Source organism: Xenopus laevis, chromosome 1L (assembly GCF_017654675.1).
Source record: "Xenopus laevis strain J_2021 chromosome 1L, Xenopus_laevis_v10.1, whole genome shotgun sequence".
Lineage (NCBI taxonomy): Eukaryota > Metazoa > Chordata > Amphibia > Anura > Pipidae > Xenopus > Xenopus laevis.
The window spans coordinates 229,650,502-229,673,466 of NC_054371.1; the positions used below are offsets into that span (position 1 = coordinate 229,650,502).

General features: G+C 41.3%; 1 protein-coding gene across 4 annotated transcripts in view; it reads right to left on the bottom strand.

Moving 5' to 3' along the window:
* Positions 1-22,965, bottom strand: part of LOC108718850 (ciliary neurotrophic factor receptor subunit alpha) — a 294,616-nt gene that overhangs the window by 167,019 nt on the left and 104,632 nt on the right. Inside the window, exon 1 of one of the 4 annotated variants that reach the window (XM_018267347.2) lies at positions 4,265-4,542. The exons of the other annotated variants lie outside the window; for them this stretch is intronic. The gene's annotated coding sequence lies outside the window, so the exon portion shown is untranslated. Of the gene's footprint in view, positions 1-4,264; positions 4,543-22,965 lie in introns of those variants that run through there. 4 annotated transcript variants of the gene reach the window in all.

Below are 22,965 nucleotides of genomic sequence, written 5' to 3' on the forward strand. Positions count from 1 at the left end.
TATTGATTGCAGCTTGTTAATGAATTCTTGTGGGATTATGTATCATGGTGGAAAGTCATGTTTTTCATGTTAAACTGATACTAAATGGTATTTGCGTCACAGGTCTCTCAGCGTCTGTATAACAGGGGGCTCTGTGCAGAAATATCCCGTTACTGCTCTTAGGGCTCTTACTGACGAGCGTTTTTACCTGCCTTCCGTTTTTCTGCGTTCAGCCGCAGGGGAGCGCGGGAATAGACGCATTACGTTTTTTCTAACGGGGCTGTACTCACACAGGCGCGTGTAGGCGCCAAACGCAGGTTGAGACGCAACATGCTGCATTTTTCCTGCATTCGGCGCCTACATGCGCCTGTGTGAGTACAGCCCCATTGGAAAAAATGTAATGCGTCTATTCCTGCGCTCCCCTGCGGCTGAACGCCGAAAAACGGAGCGCAGGGGAGCGCAGGTAAAAACGCTCGTCAGAAAGAGCCCTTAAAGCTCCTATTGGCATTGTTTGGCCCTAACTATGTGCTATTGGCTAATGAAGGTGGAGGGAACTGACAAGTGCTTTTTAGGACGGAATTGGTATTAAAATAGAGGTTTTTCTTCACTCAGCCCTACAGTAAAAAGTATATTATTAGTTAGAATTACCAACATCCGACTGTAAGTGGTGGTATTTATTCAAGCCAAGCAAATCCTTACATCAGTTCAATGTGTTGCAAGTTACCTATTTATATAATTACTGAACTAAACCCTGGGGTAACCATTAAAGGGACGATTCACCTTTAAGTTAAGTCTTTATTTTTTATAGTGTTTTAATGAGTTGCCTTCTTCTCCTGACTCTTTCCAGCTTTAAGTTGGGGGTCCCTGACCCCATCTAAAAGCGAATGTTCTGTAAGGCTACAAATGTATTGTTATTGCTACTTTTTATTCCTCATCTTTCTATTCAGGCCTCTCTCCTATCATCTCTTATTCAAATGAATGCTTGGTTGCTAGGTTGATTTGGATGCTAGCAACCAGATTGGTGAAAATGCAAACTAAAGATGAGCTGAATAAAAAGCTAAATAACACAAAAAAAATAAAAAAAATAAAAACTAATTGCAAATTATCTCAGAATATCACTCTCCACAGCATACAGAGTTATATTTAGTTAACTCCAAGATGAACAACCCCTTAAGGGCTCTTACTATGAGCGGTTGTAGCTACTATGAGGAATAGACTCATTACATTTTTTTCCAATGGGGCTGTACTCACACAGGCCCGTGTAGGTGCCGAACGCAGGTTGAGACGCAACATGCTGCATTTTTCCTGCGTTCGCCTGTGTGAGTACAGCCCCATTGGAAAAAATGTAATGCGTCTATTCCTGCGCTCCCCTGCGGCTGAACGCAGAAAAACGGACGCAGGGGAGCACAGCTACAACCGCTCGTGAGTAAGAGCCCTAAATGTCTCTCTACCATCACATTTAGTGCAGCCCCCTCTATGGATCGCTAGGGAACTCAGTGGGAACCTGGGGAATGGACTCTGGGCTGAATTCTGTAAGTGGAATCTTCTGTTACCATGAAAGGATTTCTGTGTAAGAGGGAACCCAGGGAATAGAACTCTGGGTTCCTATGGAACATCCCTGCACCAAATACATTTATTACATTTGTTCCATAGGTTTGACTTGTGCGTGCATGTCACACCCCCCCCTCTCCCTAAATGAATGGATGTTTCTCTCCAAAACTGGTTGAGCTTTGGCTGGGAATTCTGCTGAGATCCCTTGGAACAAAAGAGTGCGGAGCTGAAGCATATTATTAAGCAGAGCACAAGAATGCATTCAGGGTGCAAAACTCCAGATGCTGAATATACTATTAATTAATCATTTACTGCCAACAATAGGGAAGGAATGTGGCTGGGGAATTCCATCCAATCAAGGAGAGAGACAGGGGGAACGGCCAGAACAACTGTACATAATAAAGGCTGAACTTGTACAATAATAACATGGAAAGTGAAAGGTCCCGGGTGCATATTGTACCAGAGAGAAGGGCATCACATCATCACATCAAATATCCAGTGTGTTACATGGTTTTATATGTGAGCTTATAAGCTTATAGGTGAATAACAAGGCAAACAATATGGGTAGAAGGAATAATAATATGACCTCATATATTTCTTTTATCTACAATCCCCTATGGGGCCCCTTTGATGCTGCAGTGTCAAAGCAAATGCATTCTCTGTCCCATGAGCCCTGCATGAAAAAAGCAAATTATCGTAGGAGAGCTGACATTCCATAGTTGCATTGGTTTGAGTTGTGTCGTTAAGCAGGTGAAGCTCTGAACCCCCAACACTAAGGGGCCCATTTACTAAGCTCGAGTGAAGGAATAGAGGAAAAATAGTTTGAATTTCGAATGTTTTTTTTGGCTACTTTGACCTTCAAATCGAACAATTCGAACTAAAAATCGTTCGTCTATTCGATAGTCGAAGTACTGACTCTTTAAAAAATTCTTCGACCCCCTAGTTCGCCACCTAAAACCTACCGAGGCCAATGTTAGCCTATGGGGGAAGGTCTCCATAGGCTTCGTAAAAATTTTCTGATTGAAGGAATATCCTTCGATCGATGGATTAAAATCGAAGGAGTCAATCGTTCGATCGAAGGATTATTCCTTCGATAGTTCGATCGTAGGAATAGCGCTAAATCCTTCCACTTCGATATCCAAAGTCGAAGGATTTTACTTCGACGGTCGAATATCGAGGGTTAATTAACCCTCGATATTCGACCCTAGGTACAGTAAATGTGCCCCTAATTCTCATAGGCCAATAGCTAAATCTGATATCTGATTTATGCTGTATACAAGTTTGGGCTCTTCCAATGGAATATGTATTTATGTATATTTTTATTTGTATAGCGCTCCTTGAGGGCAAAGCACTGTAAAGCAAAACAATAAATTAGTAGTAACAAACAAGGGGTCATTGGAATAAAAAGTAACAATAAGTGCATTATTAGAATACAATTCACATAAATATAAAATACAATTACAATACAGATTAAGTGCTCAGTGTCAAGGAAACAAAAGGCTAGAGGACCCTACCCCATAGAGCTTACAGTGTAAATGGGAGGGTAACATACAGACACAATTCAGAGGGGTATTAAGGTGCTGCAGGTTACAGTTTGTTACACTGTTTTATATATAATAACTCCTGATAGAAGTCAGTAGTGTAACTACAGAGGAAGCAGACCCTGCGGCTGCAGGAGGCCCCATGTGGCCCTAATTAGTGAGTAATTTAAACATAAACTGGTAAAACATGACAACCTCTGGATATGGTGGGGCCCCTAAAATGAATTTGCTGTGGGGCCCAGTAACATCTAGTTACAAACTGCACAATTTAATCATGATACGTCAATACAAATAATGTTCAGTTCTCATTCCAATGTTCAAAATATGGCAAAAGGATTGAAGACAGCCCTGATTTATACATGTTGCCCCTTCAATGCCCACCATACAGATGGCCAACCCATAAACACTACTGCAGTCTTTCCCTGGTGCCCCTATACCCACATCTGCTGCACTTCTCCTCTCATACCAAGCAGGGCCTTATAAATAAATGGGCCTTATAAATAAATAATGATAATGATATAAAAAAAGATAAACAGCCTAATAAAGCCAGATGCTTTAGATCAGGCATAGAAAAACTGAAGCGCTTTAGATATTAAAATACAACTCCCAGTATCCTCTGACAGCTGGTGGGGTGCCAGGAGTTGTAGTTTAAAAAAAAAAAAGCTGGAGTGCTGAAAAATGCTTATTTATAAAATGTATAAAATGTACAGAGTTACATAATAATTCATTTGTGTTCAGAATAATAATACAGGGTATATGTTCACCATTTATACCGCCTTTCTCTTTAAAGGGAATCTTTATCCCCATAAATCATCAATTAGACATTTCCAGTTCTTTGAAGGTTGTTTGTAAATGTAATGGCAACTGGATAGAGGATTTGTCTACCCCTTTCTGTTCTCTGGTTCGGACTCTTGGCACTTTAGAGCAGCAGCCATTTCTCCTGGGGGTCTGTTAAACAGCTTGCTGGAGTTTCAGACTTCTCTATAGTCTATTTTATTATAGCCATAGATTGTTACTGAAAGTTTCCATGCATGTAAGGAATTGCAATATATGTAGCAGTTGGCTGCTGGGAAGGATGTGTGTTGCACACAAGTAACAAATGTATCTGTTGTACTAGTGAATCAGAACTCTTACATTGATGATACCCCAGTAGTAAGTTATTGCTCTAAGCTCATGTAACATCATGTACTTACTGAGTATTCGGTTCTCCCTCCTCACACTGTATCTCCTCTGGGTGCTGAAGCAGGCACGGCTTCTCCTGACCCCTAAAGACTGAATGGCCACGACTCTGTCCCAGACTCTATCCCAGCATCAGATTCCCATGAAGTGAGTACAGTGCACTGAAGAGCTGACACAAGCTGCTTCCCTTTAATCCCCGCTGCCTGAGAATGATTGATGAATTCTTTCATAGCCCATCTGAATTCAAAAGAGATTAGAGGCATGTGACCCTCATAGAGGGGCTGAGGAATGCAGCGGGTGTCAGAGCTGCTCAGGATGAATAGATCAACACTGCATTCCTACACTGAGATTTGTCTGCAGGGAGCCCACTGGCCTTCCTAATCCTGTCTGCCTCATACACACTCATACATACACACACATAGGGAATAATATACCCCTATTATACATATACTGGGCTTCCTAATCCTGTCTGCCTCATACACACTCATACATACACACACATAGGAAATAATATACCCCTATTATACATATACTGGGCTTCCTAATCCTGTCTGCCTCATACACACTCATACATACACACACATAGGGAATAATATACCCCTATTATACATATACTGGGCTTCCTAATCCTGTCTGCCTCATACACACTCATACATACACACACATAGGGAATAATATACCCCTATTATACATATACTGAGCTTCCTAATCCTGTCTGCCTATACACACTCATACATACACACACAGGGAATAATATACCCCTATTATACATATACTGAGCTTCCTAATCCTGTCTGCCTATACACACTCATACATACACACACAGGGAATAATATACCCCTATTATACATATACTGAGCTTCCTTCCTGCCTTCATATTGATGTCTCTGCCTATCTTTATACTCACAGATACCAATATATATAGGAGATTATGAAACCCCAACTCAGTCTGTCTCTAGTAGCCTGCTAGTATTGATATAAGACTATAACAACTGGGGATGGAAATGTGTAGATTGGACACCCCAGATTTGCATGTTTTTTACCCATTTTTGGGCCCTACTCCACACTCTTCAGACCCCCGGTTATCAAACATTAGCTGAGCAATGGGATGTTTCCACTGATAACTCACCAAGAGCTGAGATTTCTAAAATGTTATTTTATTTTGGACGGTTAGTGAGAGTCTCTGTGGATCAATGACACTGCTCCAAGATCCATGTCAGTAATCAAAGCCAGAGAATGACAGACGCTGTGTGTCTCATCTGTACAAAGCATTCAGCAATAGCATGTTCCCCCTCTCTGTCTCCCCTGTAGCCTTCCTTCTGTCTCCAGAGACTGACATATAGAGAGTGTGAGGAGCAGAGACACTGAGAGACTCCCCCAATGTAGCCTTCATTCTCTGCCTCCAGAGACTGACATATAGAGAGTGCTGAGGAGCGGGGTCACTGAGAGACTCCCCCAATGTAGCCTTCCTTCTCTGCCTCCAGAGACTGACATATAGACAGTGCTGAGGAGCGGGGTCAGTGAGAGACTCCCCCAATAAAGCCTTCCTTCTCTGCCTCTAGAGACTGACATATAGACAGTGCTGAGGAGCGGGGTCACTGAGAGAATCCCCCAATGCAGCCTTCCTTCTCTGCCTCTAGAGACTGACATATAGAGAGTGCTGAAGAGTGGGGTCACTGAGAGACTCTCCCAATGTAGCCTTCCTTCTCTGCCTCCAGAGACAGATTTATAGAGAGTGTGAGGAGCTGAGACACTGAGAGACTCCCCAGTTGTCTCCTCTGTAGCCTTCCTTCTCTGCCTCCATAGACTGACATATAGAGAGTGCTAAGGAGCGGGGTCACTGAGAGACTCCCCCCAATGTAGCCGTCCTTCTCTGCCTCCAGAGACTGACATATAGAGAGTGCTGAGGGGCGGGGTCACTGAGAGACTCCCCCAATGTAGCCTTCCTTCTCTGCCTCCAGAGACAGATAAATATAGAGAGTGCTGAGGAGCAGAGCCACTAAGAGACTCCCCATCTGTCTCCTCTGTTGCCTTCCTTCTCCCCCTCCAGAAACAGACAAAGCGAGAGTGCTGAGGAGCGGGGACACTGAGAGACAAACAGAGTGACTGGAGAGCCAAACCAATCCTTAATAGCATCTCAGTGATAAATATTTAACTTGCTTTTAGTTCTGCTCAATCCCTGCTGGAGAGCACATTTGTATGTAACCTGATTAATGGGGCTGAGGACATGGGCTCATTCTGTACAATAGGACTCTCTGGTGGAGCAACGGGGGGGGGGGGGGGGGGGGGTCCAATCACCCACTGCCAGATAAAAAATGTCTCCATAATCCATTTAGGATACAGTCAGTGAATGTGAGCTCTTCAGCCTGAGCTACACCTTTCTACTGTTCTTGTTGCATTCCAAAATTGACAGCAACATGGAATAAATGGGTCACCTAGCAGAGCTAGAAAGCTACAGCTAGTGCCAGTGAGGGTTGCTGGGAGTTGTCAGGCATACAAGGTTGCATAGTGCCACATATACAGATGGCCAGGGCACTCCTTAGCATCCCATTGTCTCTGGAAGAGCAGGAAGTCAGCTGGTTGGGTGTAATGAGTGAGGGCCAAGGGGTCAGGCTTTGAAGCTGTGAGATGTCAGAATAAGGAGCTGGGCAGGAAGTATTGCTTTACACGGCCAGGAATATCATTACACACAACTACTACTGCATCAAACTATAAATATCCCTTCACTTTCACACGCACACTGGAGGAGCCACCTGGGAACCCTCTCATTCTACTTTATGACAATCCCCTCTCCAAAATAAAGGCAGAAATGTCTTAAAATAAAGACAGGAGGGGGCAAAATAGGCACAAAGCCCAGACCCCTGGATATAATGTCTATAAGAAGAACATGGCTCCTAAAAGTGCCACAAATTCACCTCTTGACTTCGCAGGCATTGAAAGCGGAGACAATCAGCTGAGCATTAAACACACATTTGAGAAAACCCCACCCACTGACATCATTTGCAGGTTTTATCTTTTTATCATTTCTGTTTTTAGCGTTTAGCATTCTCCAGTTTGAGCAATGTGGTGAGGTCAGCATAGAAAGATGAGGGATAAAAAGTAGCAATGACAATTAGGGGCCGATTCACTAACTTCGAGTGAAGGATTGGAAGTAAAAAAACTTCGAATTTTTAAGTTTTTTTTTAGGCTATTCGACCATCGAATGGGCTACTTCGACCTTCGACTACGACTTCGAATCGAAGGATTCGAACTAAAAATCGTTCAACTATTCGACCATTCGATAGTCGAAGTACTGTCTCTTTAAGAAAAAACTTCGACCCCCTAGTTCGCCATCTAAAAGTTACCAAAGTCAATGTTAGCCTATGGGGAAGGTCCCCATAGGCTTTCCTAAGTTTTTTTGGTCGAAGGATAATCCTTCGATCGTTGAATTAAAATCCTTCGAATTTAATCGTTCGATCGAAGCATTATTCCTTCGATTGTTCAATCAAATTATTTGCGCTAAAATCCTTCGACTTCGATATTCGAAGTCGAAGGATTTTAATTCCCAGTCGAATATCGAGGGTTAATTAACTTTCAATATTCGACCCTTGGTGAATCGGCCCCTTAAAGTCTAGTCTTACAGACCATTTGTTTTTGTCAGTGACCCCTATTTGAAAGCTGAAAAGCATCAGAAGAAGAAAGCCAATAATTTCAAAAATACTAATAATAAATAACTATAATAAAAAAGGCAAATTGAAAAGTTGCTTAGAATTAGCTATGCCATAACATACTAAAAGTTAACTTAAAGGGGAAACCTCCCTTTCAGGAAGGGTATAGTAACTCAGACAATGGCAGTTTAGCAGAAGCTGAGTCAAAGTGAAACTAATTAACAGTTTAATAATTTAATCAACAGTTTAATAATTATACATTTGTCCCATAATACTCCCATTAAAAGGAATGGAGAATGATTTATATATGCCTTTCCTCCCGTGGGACTCATAACAGGGTTTACAACAATCAAAGCAGCTATGGTAGGTCGAGATTCTTTCCCGGGGTCACTAGGAGCTGCCACTCATACTCAAACCAGGGTCTCCAACATAAGAGACCCTCGAATAACAAATACAAAGAAGAAATATACAATGGAGGCCCAGTAATGACCAAGCAAATCATATCACTGTATTGATCAGACTCTCAAAACAGGGCTGGTTGACCTTTAAAGGGGTTGTTGACCTATGAGATAACTGTCAGTATTATTTAGAGAGGGATATTCTGAGACAATTTGCAAATTGTTTTAATTTTTTATTATTGAAGGTTTTTGAGTTATTTCGATTTTTATTCAGCAGCTCCTCAATTTGCATTTTATGCAATCTGGTAACTAGGGCCCGGATTCCCCTAGCAACCATGCATTGATTTGAATGAGAGAGAGAGAGTCTGAATAGAAAGATCAGTAACAAAAAGTAGCAATAACAATACATTTGTAGCCTTGCAGAGCGTTCGCTTTTTTAGAAGGACCCATTTGCAAGCTGCAAAAAAATCAGAAGAAAAAGACAAATAACTATAAAAAATAAATAATGAAAATCAATTGAAAAGTTGCTTAGAATTGGTCGAACGTAATAAAAGTTACTTTAAAGGTCACCCACCCCTTTATGTTAACTCTTAGTATGTTATAGAATGGTTATTTCTAAGCAACTTTTCTTTTTTTTGGCCCCCCTTTTTAATCATTTATAGTGTTTAAATTCTTCTTCTGACTCTTTCCAGCCTTCAAATGGGGGTCACTGACCCCATATATATTACTCTTCTTTCTATTCAGGCCTCTCCTATTCATATCACAGTCTCTTATTCAAATCAATGCATGGTTGTTATGGTAATTTGGACCCTAGCAACCAGATGTCTGAAATTACAAACAGGAGAGCAGCTGAATAAAAAGCTAAATAACTCAAAAACAAAATTGCATATTGACTCAGAATATCACTCTCTGCAACATACTTAGGGGCAGATTTATCAAGGTCGAAGTGAATTCGAAGGGAATTTTCAAAGTAAAAAAATTCAAAATTTGAAGTACCGGTAATTTTTTGGATACTTTGACCATCGAATAGGATACTACGACTTCGAATTTGCTTCGACTTAAAGTAAAAATCTTTGAATATTCAACCATTCGATAATCGAAGTACTGTCTCTTTAAAAAAACTTCAACTTCAATACTTAGCCAAATTAAACCTGCCAAAGTGCTGTTAGCCTATAGGGACCTCCTAGACCATTTTTCTACGTTTTTGAAGTCGAAGTAAAAATCGTTCGATCGTACGATAAAATCGTTCAAATCGTTCGATTCGGAGGATTTATTCGTTCGATTTTACTTCGACCGTAGAATAGCCAAATTCGATGAAAAAAGTTCGAATTCGATATTCGATGGTCGAACGTCTAAGTATTTTTAACTTCGAAATTCGACTCTTGATAAATCTGCCCCCTAAAGTTATTTTAAAGGTGAAGAAACCCTTTAAGTGTAATGTTGCCAGTGTATCTTGATGGAGATTGCGCACGACCCATTTACACCCGGGACAGAGATGGAGACTGGACAGACCATAATACAAGGTCAATGTGCTGGAGACGAGGCTCTCACACAGGGTTAAAAGCTCAGCTTGCTCGCTTGGATCCCATTCGTTCTTGTCCTCCCCTATGATGGGAGCAAATCACAAGCACGTGCCTATCAGCAATGAATATGCTCTTTATTGACCCGACTTTAAAGCCTCTTGTTGCAGTCAGGAGACCTGCTGGTTCTATTTCACCTTATTTTAACCGCACTCACAATGCAGCACACGAGGACGGGCCTCTTTACAGCCAATGTAACAATTTTACTGCCTGTTTAGTGGCTCAAAAGGTCTTCAGAACATTTCAGTTTGAACATATACAAAAGAGACATTAGAGAGCGGAGGGGAGAGTGAGCGGGAGGGGAGAGAGATGGGAACAATGACAAAAGAGCAGAGTTCACTTGGTTATATGTGGCTCCCTTTGTGTCCATTATGCCAGTAATGCCAATAACAGACTGATATACTGTGTGTGTGTGTGTATATATATATATAGTGAATAAAGTACCCCCTATTGTAAAATATAAGGACATTATAAGTAACTGAGGAGTTTCATGACCATATAAAAACACGAGGCTGAAGGTCATGGAACTCCGAGGTAACTTCTAATATCCTCATATTTTACAACTGGGGGTACTTTATTTATTATAATACACACGTTTCAGTGAGTCATGTGACAGAAATGACATCAGAACTCACCATTTATAACTGATGACATCAGAACTCACCGTTTATAAGGATATAATTTACAGGATATTCATGGCTTTTGTGTATTATATATATATATAATCTACAGTCTGGTCATTTCCCTATGGGACCAGACTGTAATTTATATCTTTATAAACGGTGCATTCTGACGTTACAGTGGCCCCCAGGCCACCGAACTTGACGTTGCGCATCCGAAACGGATGCCGGCGCACCCAAATTGGATGCCGGCGACCAAAATTTGACGCTGGCGACCAAAATGTCAAAGCCGACCACTCCAACCCCCCCTCCCAACCCCCCCCCCCACAAAATGTAGGCCTCGTGCTTTTATATGGTCACATAACTCCTCTGTGACTTATAATATCTTTATAAATTACAGTAGGGGGTACATTAGCCACTATATAATACACAAAAGCCATGAATACCTTGTAAATTATATTCTTATAAACGGTGAGTTCTGATGTCATCAGTTATAAACGGTGAGTTCTGATGTCATTTCTGTCACATGACTCACTGAAATTTGTGTATTATAATAAATAAAGTACCCCCAGTTGCAAAATATGAGGATATTAGAAGTTACCTCGGAGTTCCATGACCTGTATAAAAACACTCGGCCTTCGGCCTCGTACTTTTATATGGTCATGAAACTCCTCGGTAACTTATAATATCCTTATATTTTACAAGAGGGGGGACTTTATTCACTATATAATACACAAAAGCCATGAATATCTTGTAAATTATATCCTTATAAACGGTGAGTTCTGATGTCATCAGTTATAAACGGTGAGTTCTGATGTCATCAGTTATAAACGGTGATTTCTGATGTCATCAGTTATAAACGGTGAGTTCTGATGTCATTTCTGTCACATGACTCACTGAAACTTGTGTATTATAATAAATAAAGTACCCCCAGTTGCAAAATATGAGGATATTAGAAGTTACCTCGGAGTTCCATGACCTTCGGCCTCGTACTTTTAAATGGTTATGAAACTCCTCGATAACTTATAATATCCTTATATTTTACAAGAGGGGCTACTTTATTCACTATATACCAGGCATCTACACTGGTCACTACAGGGCGCATCAGTATTCCAGAAAGAGTTCTAGAGGCACCTTATATAATATAAGAGGGTATAAACTTGTAAGGGAATCACTGCAATGAATTGTTTTATAAAGTTGTTGATAAGAGTAATTATATATCATTTTTTTAAAAGGATATACATAGGAATTGTTACAAAGTAATGTTCAAACTACAGTAGTTATTTTATAAGTGGATTCAAGTGAAGTTAATCATCATGTTTTCGATCTGGAGCAATGTTTTTCTATAAAATTGTGAATTTCCTAAGTATTTATTAATCTAGAATGCATTTGATATATATATATAAGCTTAGAGCTTCATGAATTGTTTTTTTCGATATTCAGTTGGGTTAATGAAATGATTTTTAAATTGTTTATTCGTGTGAAAAATGTCACCTCCATGAATTTGTACAGAAGGAATGGGACTGCTTTAAATCTTAAATGCGGGGTTTGAGGTGAATTGCACCTGAACCACTAGGAGTAAACGTTGAGGGTCCCTGACAGTTTAAAGGAAAACTATACCCCCAAAATGAATACTTTAGCAACAGATTGTTTACATCAAATTGAGTGGCATATTAAAGAATCTTACCAAACTGGAATATATATTTAACTAAATATTGTCCTTTTACATCTCTTGCCTTGAGCCACCATTTTGTGATGGTCTGTGTGCTGCCTCAGAGATCACCTGACCAGAAATACTGCAGCTCTAACTGTAACAGGAAGAGATCACCTGACCAGAAATACTGCAGCTCTAACTGTAACAGGAAGAGATCACCTGACCAGAAATACTGCAGCTCTAACTGTAACAGGAAGAGATCACCTGACCAGAAATACTGCAGCTCTAACTGTAACAGGAAGAGATCACCTGACCAGAAATACTGCAGCTCTAACTGTAACAGGAAGAGATCACCTGACCAGAAATACTGCAGCTCTAACTGTAACAGGAAGACAGAACTCTGTCTATTAATTGGCTCATGTGACCTAACATGTATGGTTTGTGTGCACAGTGAATCCTACGAATCCAGGGGGCGGCCCTTATTTTTTAAAATGGCAGTTTTCTATTTATGATTACCCAATGGCACATTCTACTAGAAAAATATATTATAATGATAATGGTTTATTTACATGCAGCAGGTTTTACATATGAGCTGTTTTACTCAGCATCTTTTTATAGAGACCTACATTGTTTGGGGGGTATAGTTTTCCTTTAACATCCAATTTTACCTGTTGTGCTTTCAAATATATGGTCAATAAAGAAACCCCTATTTATGGCACTGATGACATTTATTGATGTGCTACATCTTATACCCTAGAACTGCAGATACACCAGTGCATAGAGGTATCACTTGGGAGACAACATTGGGGTGCAGACACAATACAATTCCCTGTCTATAAGTCCTGGGAACACTGCAATTACTTTCTATACAAAGTCAGTCTGGCCCATCACTCCATACAGCCAACTCGCTAATGGGCCACCGTACTTATATGCCAATAACCCATTCCCTGGCACATCAGACAGACTGCATGTCTCCAGTGCATTTGAGGGCACTGCCAAGGAACGTTTATGATCCAGAGAAAAAAACAAAAACACAATATTCAAGTAAAGAAGTAAGCTGAAACTTTGTTGCTAGGGCTTTGGAACCTGGAAACCAGAAATCCAACAAATTCTACTGCTAGATTTATTTATGGCTCTTATTGATCTGGACCCTCTGTTATTCTTTGTTATTATGACTAGGGATGCACCAAATCCACTACTTGTGATTCGGTCTAACCCCAGAATCCCCCGAATACCGAACCAAATCAGAATATGCAATATGCAAACTAGGGCTGGGAAAGGAAAACATGAATTTTTTTTTTAACTTCCTTGTTTTGTGATGAAAAGTCACAAGATTTACCTTTCTGCCCCTAATTTACATATGCAAATTAGGATTCGGATTCAGTTTGGCCAGGCTCAAGGATTCGACCTTATCCAAATCCTGCTGAAAAAGGCTGAATCCTGGCCGATTCCCGAACCGAATCCTGGATACGGAGCATTCCTAATTATGACATACACTTAAATGCTCATTGTTAGTTAGTGGGTTAGTGAGAATATTAAAAAGTCTGCATGTGGTTCTCACCCTGAAGATGAGCAATGGTCCCCTATAGTCTAAAACATGCCCCCGGCCCAATATAAACTGCTCCCAGTTCCCATTAACATCAAGCCAGAACCAATAAAACCTATTTATATACCAAACCATTGAACATTCCAGCCCTCGTAAGTATCGTTGGTCCCTACCAGTCCCCTAATGCTGTCATTCAAGTTGCTGCAACATTGTTTTCATTGTGGTTAATTATCCATATGGTTCTTTCTGGAAAGAGATCAGCTGTACCCATCACAGGGATTCCCAACACCGGCTCCTGACAGATCCAACACTTGCACGGAGTGTTAGAGATACAAGAGCAGGGCATGAGAGGAGCCTTGGACATGTGATGCCAATTACAGTTTTCATACTGGGGAGTCTCCTCAACCATCTGCCCGTTACTTGCCAGGGGGGAAAAACGACATCTGAAAGAGACACATTGTCCAACTGGGAGACATACAAGTCATGTCACATGTCCAGAGAGTTTTATCTAAAAATAACTTCCCAGGAAAAGAAAATGAAAATATTCCTGGCTTCATTCTATATGTGTCCAATGTCCATGCTCAGTTCTATATTATACTAGGCCAGTGTGCTCAGTCCTATATCCAGCGTCAGACAGGGGGGCCTGCTGCCTCAGGGGGCCCCCACAGCACCCCTGGGTAGTGATGGGCGAATTTATTCACCAGGCATGAATTTGCGGTGAATTTGCGCGATTAAATTCGCGAAACGGGCGCAAAGATTCGTTGGCGAAAATTCGCCGGCGTCAAATACATTTTTTGTATTTGTATTTATTATAATACACATTTTCGCCAAAAAAAAGTTTTCAAGAATTTTTCGGCGAAGCAAAATGGCCCAAATTCGCCCATCACTTCCCCTGGGCCCCTCCAGCCCCCAGCCACTACCCCCTCTGGCCCTCCCATCCCACGAGAGCCGGGGCCCACAGGGTTTTATCCTTGTATCCAGCTGGCCCAGTCCGACCCTGCCTATATCATCTCTCTCTCTCTCTCTCTCTCTCTCTCTCTCTCTCTCTCTCTCTCTCTCTCTCTCTCTCTCTCTCTCTCTCTCTACTTGGCCTTTATGTGTGCATATTTAGGGGCCTTATTTGTATGAGGTTGAACTCTTACTTTCATATCTACTTTGATAAATATCATAACGCCCAACATTTTAAAATAGAAAGAAGGACCAAAAGATTTGGCATGTGTAGCGAGTTGACATTTTTTCACGATGCCCATTTCATGGCCATGCTCCCCTAAATTTGGCAGGTTATGGAAAGTTTGAACACATTTCTGAGGGTTTTAGGGTCAGGTTTTATGTGTTATTACAGTTTTGCTAATGAAGGTGAATTGGCCTTTAAGCGGCAGGTTACAGTTTCCCCAAGAGACCTGCTTATCTTAAATTGTTGCAAATGTATCTAAGTGCAGCTGCCACATATTCTGGGCTCTCTGCCAAACGCCAGTTAAGAAGCTTTGTATCTGTTTCTGGCTGTTCAGTGCAGGTAATCAAAGAGAAAGTCGGGACATTTCAGTAACAAACTGGGACTGTCCAGCAATAAACGAGACACTTGGGAGGTATGAAATATGTCCCTAGAAATCCCATACAAATCCATGGCGTACAGGGGAATTACCCTCTGGCACTGTGTCCAATATGAGTTAGTAAAACTGTTTTTTTTTTTTTCTTGCATAATGAAAAAATGTTCCTTATATTTCTATATCCAATATATATTACAGGGCAACCCTTTTGAAATAAAAAATAACAAAAGTGGTATAAAGTTGATATACCTTTATTGGGTAACTAATACAATCATAACAAGCTTTCAGAACATGTAAGTTCCTTTCTCAAGCTGATTACAATGAAGCTGTGCTGTTCTCTGGTTTATATACAACATTCAGCTCATCTGGATTGTGACATCTTCCTCCTCAAAACCTGCAAAAAGGTAAATCTCATACCCAAAGGGCTTGCCCTAAGGAACCCAGTAAGAAGTAGGGATGCACCGAATCCAGGATTCGGTTTGGGATTCGGCCTTTTTCAGCAGGATTCGGATTCGGCCGAATCCTTCTGCCCGGCTGAAGCAAATCCGAATCCTAATTTGCATATGCTAATTAAGGGCGGGAGGGAAATCGCATGACTTTTTGTCACAAAACAAGGAAGTAATACATGTTTTCCCCTTCCCACCCCTAATTTGCATATGCAAATTAGGATTCGGTTCGGTATTCAGCCGAATCTTTCGGGAAGGATTTGGGGGTTCAGCCGAATCCGTTATAGTGGATTCAGTGCATCCCTAGTTAGAAGTACTTCCCCTCCTAAATGATTTTGACACTTATAATAACGCATATTAAATGGAAATCTTGGAATGATATTTTCTTTATGCAGAAACCTGTACAGACAGAGGAAAGAGCAAGTAATTGTGCTGCAGGTATTTATATTGATGGAATGATATTTTGCAGAGTGAAATGGAACTTTGGGAGCGAATCATCGTCCGGCTCATTAACTACATTTGCATATTCACAGGGTTATTGGTGACCAAGAGCTGGCAGTTGCACCTTGCCGTCACCTCGAGTGCTGAAGGGATGAACCAACTCCACCCCCCCATGCTCTTTAGCCAAGAAGAGAAATGGCACTAATGACCCCCCGTTACTGCTGACACCCATCCCCTCTGGCAAAGGAGCCACAGACCCAGGGTCCATTTCTATAAATCCTTATCTAAATGGCACCACAATAGCCCCAGATATACGCCCCGATCGAGCGAGCCCTGATGAAGGAAATGTTCTGACCTTTTCAGCGCATGATTGAAAGACGTCTCTGGCCATCCCTGGTTATGGGAAAGGTCAGAACATCAACTCTGACGCCTAATAACATTTCTCCTAAGGAAACCAGCAGAACTATCAGTCATGCGAACACTCGCTGATACCATTAGTCTGTCAGACTGAGACCCCTATTCCTGTGATGGATCAGGCAGGTGCTGTCCTAGACCTCAAAGCAAACAAATGTCTTTCTAAATCTAGAAAATCTTTCCTTTCCCAAAGGAAAATAAGGTGTAACTCAGTGGCGTAACTAGAGTGCACCAGGCCCCCTGCAAAAACATCTTCAGAGGGGCCCGACACACTTCTATAAAGGGAGGTTGCGGCAGGAAGAAGGATCTGGGTGCAAATCTGGTCCTGCAGGGCCACAAGAGCTGGGAGAGTTTTTTCCTAGTGTCCTGCTGACCCAGTCCGACCCAGTCTGACCCTCTAAGGGGCACATTTATTAAAGGTCGAATCTTTCTGGTCACAAAAAAATCCCAAAAAGTCTCAGGAAAAAAGTGTGACATTTGCGGGATTTATTATGCGTCAAAACTGCAACAAATCCGAAAATACTCCAGCCAAAACCTGTCGACATCATGTCAGTCAATGGCAGATTTTACAATTTGAAGATGTTTCTTGCCTTCATGATCTTCGAGGGTTTCAGGCTGGTTTTCGTTCGATAGTCTGAAAAAGTTGGAATTTACGAGCATCAAATCGAAAAAGTCGCACAATTCAAGCGCAAAGTCGAAAATTTTTCGACTTTTTCCCGCACTGACTTCTTCAATCTATTTTTTGATAAAATAGTTAATTTCATGGATGGGAGTTTGGTCAACTTTGTTCTAATAAACAATTGGAAAAAATCTGAGTTTTAGTAACCCCCCCCAAGATTATGGGGTGGCTGCCCACTGAGTTTTTTCCCAGTGTCCTGCTGACCCAGTCCGACCCAGTCTGACCCTCTAAGGGGAACATTTATTAAAGGTTGAATCTTTCTGGTCACAAAAAATCCAACAAAGTCGCAGGAAAAAAGTGTGACATTTGCGGGGTTTATTATGCGTCAAAACTGCAACAAATCCGAAAATACTCCAGCCAAAACCTGTCGACATCATGTCAGTCAATGGCAGATTTTACAGTTTGAAGATGTTTCTTGCCTTCATGATCTTCGAGGGTGATTTTCGTTCAATAGTCCGAAAAAGTCGGATTTTACGAAAAAGTCGCACAATTCAAACGTTAAGTCGAAAATTTTTTGACTTTTTCCCACACTGACTTCTTCAATCTATTTTTTGATAAAATAGTTAATTTCATGGATGAGAGTTAGGTCAACTTTGTTCTAATAAAGAATTGGGAAAAATGTGAGTTTTAGTAAAACCCCCCCCCAAGATTATGGGGTGGCTGCAGGGAGTCTGTGACTTATGCAGTGGGTGGAGCTAGAACAATCTGCAGGTAGCTTACAGAAGAAAGAGCAGTGCTGGCCCACCATTACACCGGTGTGACTAGACCTCAATGATGGCAGCTTGGAGTGGGAGTGGCAAGGAGTCTGTGACTTAAACAGTGGGTGGGACTAAAACACTAACAGGGGATGAGCAGGAATAAAATGCTCCAACAACAACAGGTATAGGCAGCTATAAAATTGCCTTGAAAAAAAAGTATATATATATATATAAAAGTATACATATATATATACAACCAATATTTATTGGTTGTTCTTGCACATTAATCCAATATACTGTGAAAAAACAAAAAAATATTTTTTTTAATAAAATGAGAATCACTCTAGGGCAGAACATGCTACGGAAATGCTTATAAGGGCTTTACTGGTAGCCAAGGACAACAGAGATTAACACACAAATTGACTTCACCTGTAGAGTTCATACAGATAATACGCTGCTTTTATTTTAATTGCATTCCGTAAGTTAATTAAGGCTGTGGGCCCTACGGATACGAGCGTTAATAGAGAAACGAGTGTGTGTGAAGGTATTAGCAGACAATGGATACCCAGCAGCGGTATTAGGGGATGTTGGGAAATGAAGTTTACTACCTCCTCTCTACATCATCTCCAAGGCAGAAAGCTATCCAGCAGCTACGTTTCCTAGGGGCCCACCCATCAATGTATAAGTCTATAGGGACAATCTGGATATTTGCAAATATTTTGGTGAAGCGAAACGGGACAAATTCACCCATCACTACTCTGCATCCTTGCAAAAACCAGACCTGTCCAATCTGATTGTATCCAGTTCCAGTCTATGCTATTACCTGCCTCTTGCCAACCAGTAACATAGTAACATAGTAAGTAAGGTTGAAAAAAGACACATGTCCATCGAGTTCAACCTTTTTTTTCTAACTGTAGAATTTTAATTAAACACAGGTATCTTATTCATTTATTGTTCGTCACAGCAATTAATTAACTACAAGAAGATTTGCAACCTACTCTCGACCTACATCCAGAACTGTATTTTTGCTTGCCCGAAATCCATTTTTTAAAAGAGCAAACTGTTTTTTTATATTTAATTTTGAAATCTGACATTGGGCTAAACATATTGTCAGTTTCCCAGATGCCCCCAGTCATGTGACTTGTGCTCTGATAAACTTCAGTCACTCTTTACTGCTGTACTGCAAGTTGGAGTGACATCACCCCCCTCCCTTCCCCCCCCCAGCAGCCTAACAACAGAACAATGGGAAGGTAACCAGGTAGCAGCTCCCTAACATAAGATAACAGCTCCTGTTAGATCTAAGAACAGCACTCAATAGTAAAATCCAGGTCCCACTTAGACACATCCAGTTACATTGAGTAGGAGAAACAACAGGCTGCCAGAAAGCAGTTCCATCCTAAAGTGCTGGCTCTTTCTGAAAGCACATGACCAGGCAAAATCAGCTGAGAGGCACCTACACACCAATATTACAAATAAATACACTTGCTGGTTCAGGAATAACATTTTATATTGTACAGTGAATTATTTGCAGTGTAAACAGTATCATTTAATTTAGAAATAAAAACGACACCATAAAAATCATGACAGAATCCCTATAAGAACATGGCTGCATTGAACTAGTGACTCTAGGTGATACATCCAGTAAATAAAGACATATTTGCATGTCTCCTCCCACACATAAGAATTCTTTTTTTAAGGTTTTTTTTATGATGTCATATATATATAGACCAGATTCATGGGCAATACTACTGTTTTAGATATTTTTAACAATATTTATTCCGTACGGAGATGATATGTGAATGCAAACTTTGTCACCCTAAGCTTAATAGGTACTTGAGTTACTCTCCATGTTCTATAATTCTTTTCCCCCAAAACATTATACATTGATGATTGAAGACATATGGCAGCACTATGACAGACTTAATACCTTTTCTTTTTTGAAGGATTTCATTTAATTAAAAAAAAAGGGTTTGGGGCCCCTTTCATCCCATCATCATGACCTTAATGGTTACTCCGTTTAGAGCGTTAAGCAGCACCCGGGAATTATGGGAGGTGGGATGCAAATCCACATACATTACACATTTTTCAGGCTCTATGTTTATTCAACGAGGAATAATTGAGACGGTTCACTGAGCAGGGTCATGGCAGCTGAGCAATCTGGAGCTTGAAATCTTGCAGATGGTCCGGCTGTGCAAATTAAAGGGGAAGTTCTCCTGAAAGTTAAATGTCTCAGCTAAGTTTTCTCCTAGTTATATCCAGAGGCATAAGTTATCCTGCCATATATGTCTTGCAAGGCAATTGGTCTTACCCTGAGGGGATAACTAGACTCCCTGCCAAAGGGTAGGATGCAAATACTCTCTTGCTGGTGAAGAATCTGACAGTCAGAAGTCTGCGCACGGCAAGTGCCTGGGGCCAAAGCTGAATGAATCACCAACTGGAATCTGCACAGCATCAGGTTGGATTTAATTGCTGTATAATCCCAAACTGAGTAATAAGTGAAATCCAATTACCTTGTTTCTTCCCATATTTATTATATTAAGGAGATTTCATTGGCTTGATGAACTGCAACAGCGAGATGGAGATTTCCACGCCAAGCGCTACAGCTCAAGCGCTACAGCCTGGGTTTTAACCCTTTGCCTGCCAGGAAAACTAGACACCATTAATCATTCTGCTTGTTCTCCTGCCAATCACAACACTGCTTGCATCTCCTATTATAACACACGGGTTATACTTCCTAAGAAGTGTTTCCCCTTGACATCCAATAGCTGGCTGTTGGAACTGACACTCACAGCGTGCATGGGTTATAGAGTGTTACAGGCTGTGAAGCAGAACCAGTCAGAAATGAAGTGTTCCTGAGACATCCAGCTCATAACGAGGGACCTGTTTTTGCCAAGAGACATGATGGTGCAGCCCAAGGTACCTACTGGTTAAAGGGCCAGTGCAGAGGATGCTTCAGGGTCATAGTTTGGACATTCCAGACATTGACCCCAGATTGCTTTGCCATCCTCGGTTATGTCTCTGGCCCTGTCCTACTGACATCTGGTAGCTCCACCTTCAATTGACTATTTTGCTAGAAGTTCAATTCCCATCTGGCTGTCATGGAGGTAAGGTGGCCATAGACGCACCAATAATATCGTACAAAACTAATTTTCGTATGATATTCGGTGCGTGTAAGGTGGGAGACAAGCCGACCAATATCGACAGAAGACTTGGATATCAGCTCATCGATTGGGCTGGTCGGAAAATTTTGATTGGGTGCCTTTAAAGAACATCGGCCATTGTCAGATACAGGTAGAATTCTATTGCTTCTAATTACATACCTGACAATTCAGCTCTACACGTGTGTATTGAAACGTACGATTTTTCCAGGAAACAGCTTTTCCATGAAAGATCGTAATTGTAACGTCTATGACCACCTTTAGGATAGGACTACACAGATAATTTTGGAGCAATTTGACGCGCTGCACAAAAACGCAGGCATCAATCGGATGGAATTAAGGTAAGTGAGTGCATTGTCGGATGACGTTGCAGCGTTGATCCAATGCAACTTGACTGTCGGATGCAGATGCAGCGCGCATCGTTTGCATCCAACAGTCGTGTTGGATCAAAATTTTATTAAAAAAACCTAATTTGTTAAACTCGTATCAATAGGATCCACCCAAAAACTCGAATCGAATTAGAATTCTTAAAAAAACTCTAATCAAATTTGAACAATTCCCTAGTTGAATTTGACAGTTTTGGCCATAAAAAACTAGAAAATTCAAATTTTCGATCCGACCTTTAATAAATCTGCCCCTTACTGTTGATCGATCCCATTACAGGGGAACACATTTTTGGGAAGTCAGTAAGGACACACGTGTGCAGTGAGAGACTCAGGAGCTGGGGGGTTGGAAGGGGGTGCCCGGCCATCTTTATACACGGGCTAATGGCTTTCAGATGTGGGCCTAATGGCACATGACACTTTCCGGGTTGCGTTTCTGGACACTCTCACCATCAAAGGGAAGGAAACAAATACCTTTTTCTTTACAATTTCACACCTCTGCACCGGGCCCCCGAGAGTCACAGGGGAGAGTAAAAGTGCTCCCAGGCCAAGCTTGTAAAAAAAAGAAGCGCCCCCCCCTCCCCAGAACCAGGGGCAGGGATATCCCAAGAAGAGAGGGGACCTGAAGGTAATTGAGCCCTTGAAGGAAAACATATCCGAAAATAAAAGCTGTTTATTGAGATTCAGCAGGGGTACGGGCAGAAGAAAGCAGCCCTGCGTGCGAGGATGGAGTAATGGGGGGTGGTGGGCTTCTAATACAGGAAGTCTGTGGCCCCCAACCGAGTGGGAAAGACAATGTTTAACACTCTGACTGCTGATGAACTACAACTCTCAGCATTCCAGCAATATTTTAAGGCAAAGTTCAGCTTTAAAGTGACATGTCTGTAAATGATAGATCAGTAACACTGACAAATATAACACCCCCAACTCAGGGTTACCCCAGGTTTTAAACTTCAACTGTACAAAAAGCCAGATCTGGGGTTCCCCAGGGTGATTCTCTTGTCGGGCACTTATCATTTCTAGGAACAACGCAGCAGATGCCAGTTCTCCTCTAGCCAAGTCTCCACTCCCCACAATGCCTTGCAGCCAGCTCCTAATACCGAGTTTAATGAACTTCTAATCACTTTCAGAGGATTATTGCATGACATTGGAATTTGGATCCATTAGGGGCCCTTTGTAAAATATCCCCTTCTTAAATGAAAACAACATATGGGAAAGCTCCATTGTACAGAAATATTTGGCATCAAACAATCTGACGATAGACTTGCCCAAAAAAAAAAAACGTAAATAACATTGGCTTTAAGCACAAGACTAAAGGTTTCTGGGTGATGAAAACATGTTACATGGGGTGTTATTCGGAAAAGTATGGGAAGGCTGTTATGATTTCATCCTTTTCATACATTTAACCCCTTCATATAGATACCCACAATTCTAAGGCACCTCCACCCTGTCCCAATTCAGGAGAGGCAGTAGTACCCAATGCTGGACCCCAAAAGTTATGGCT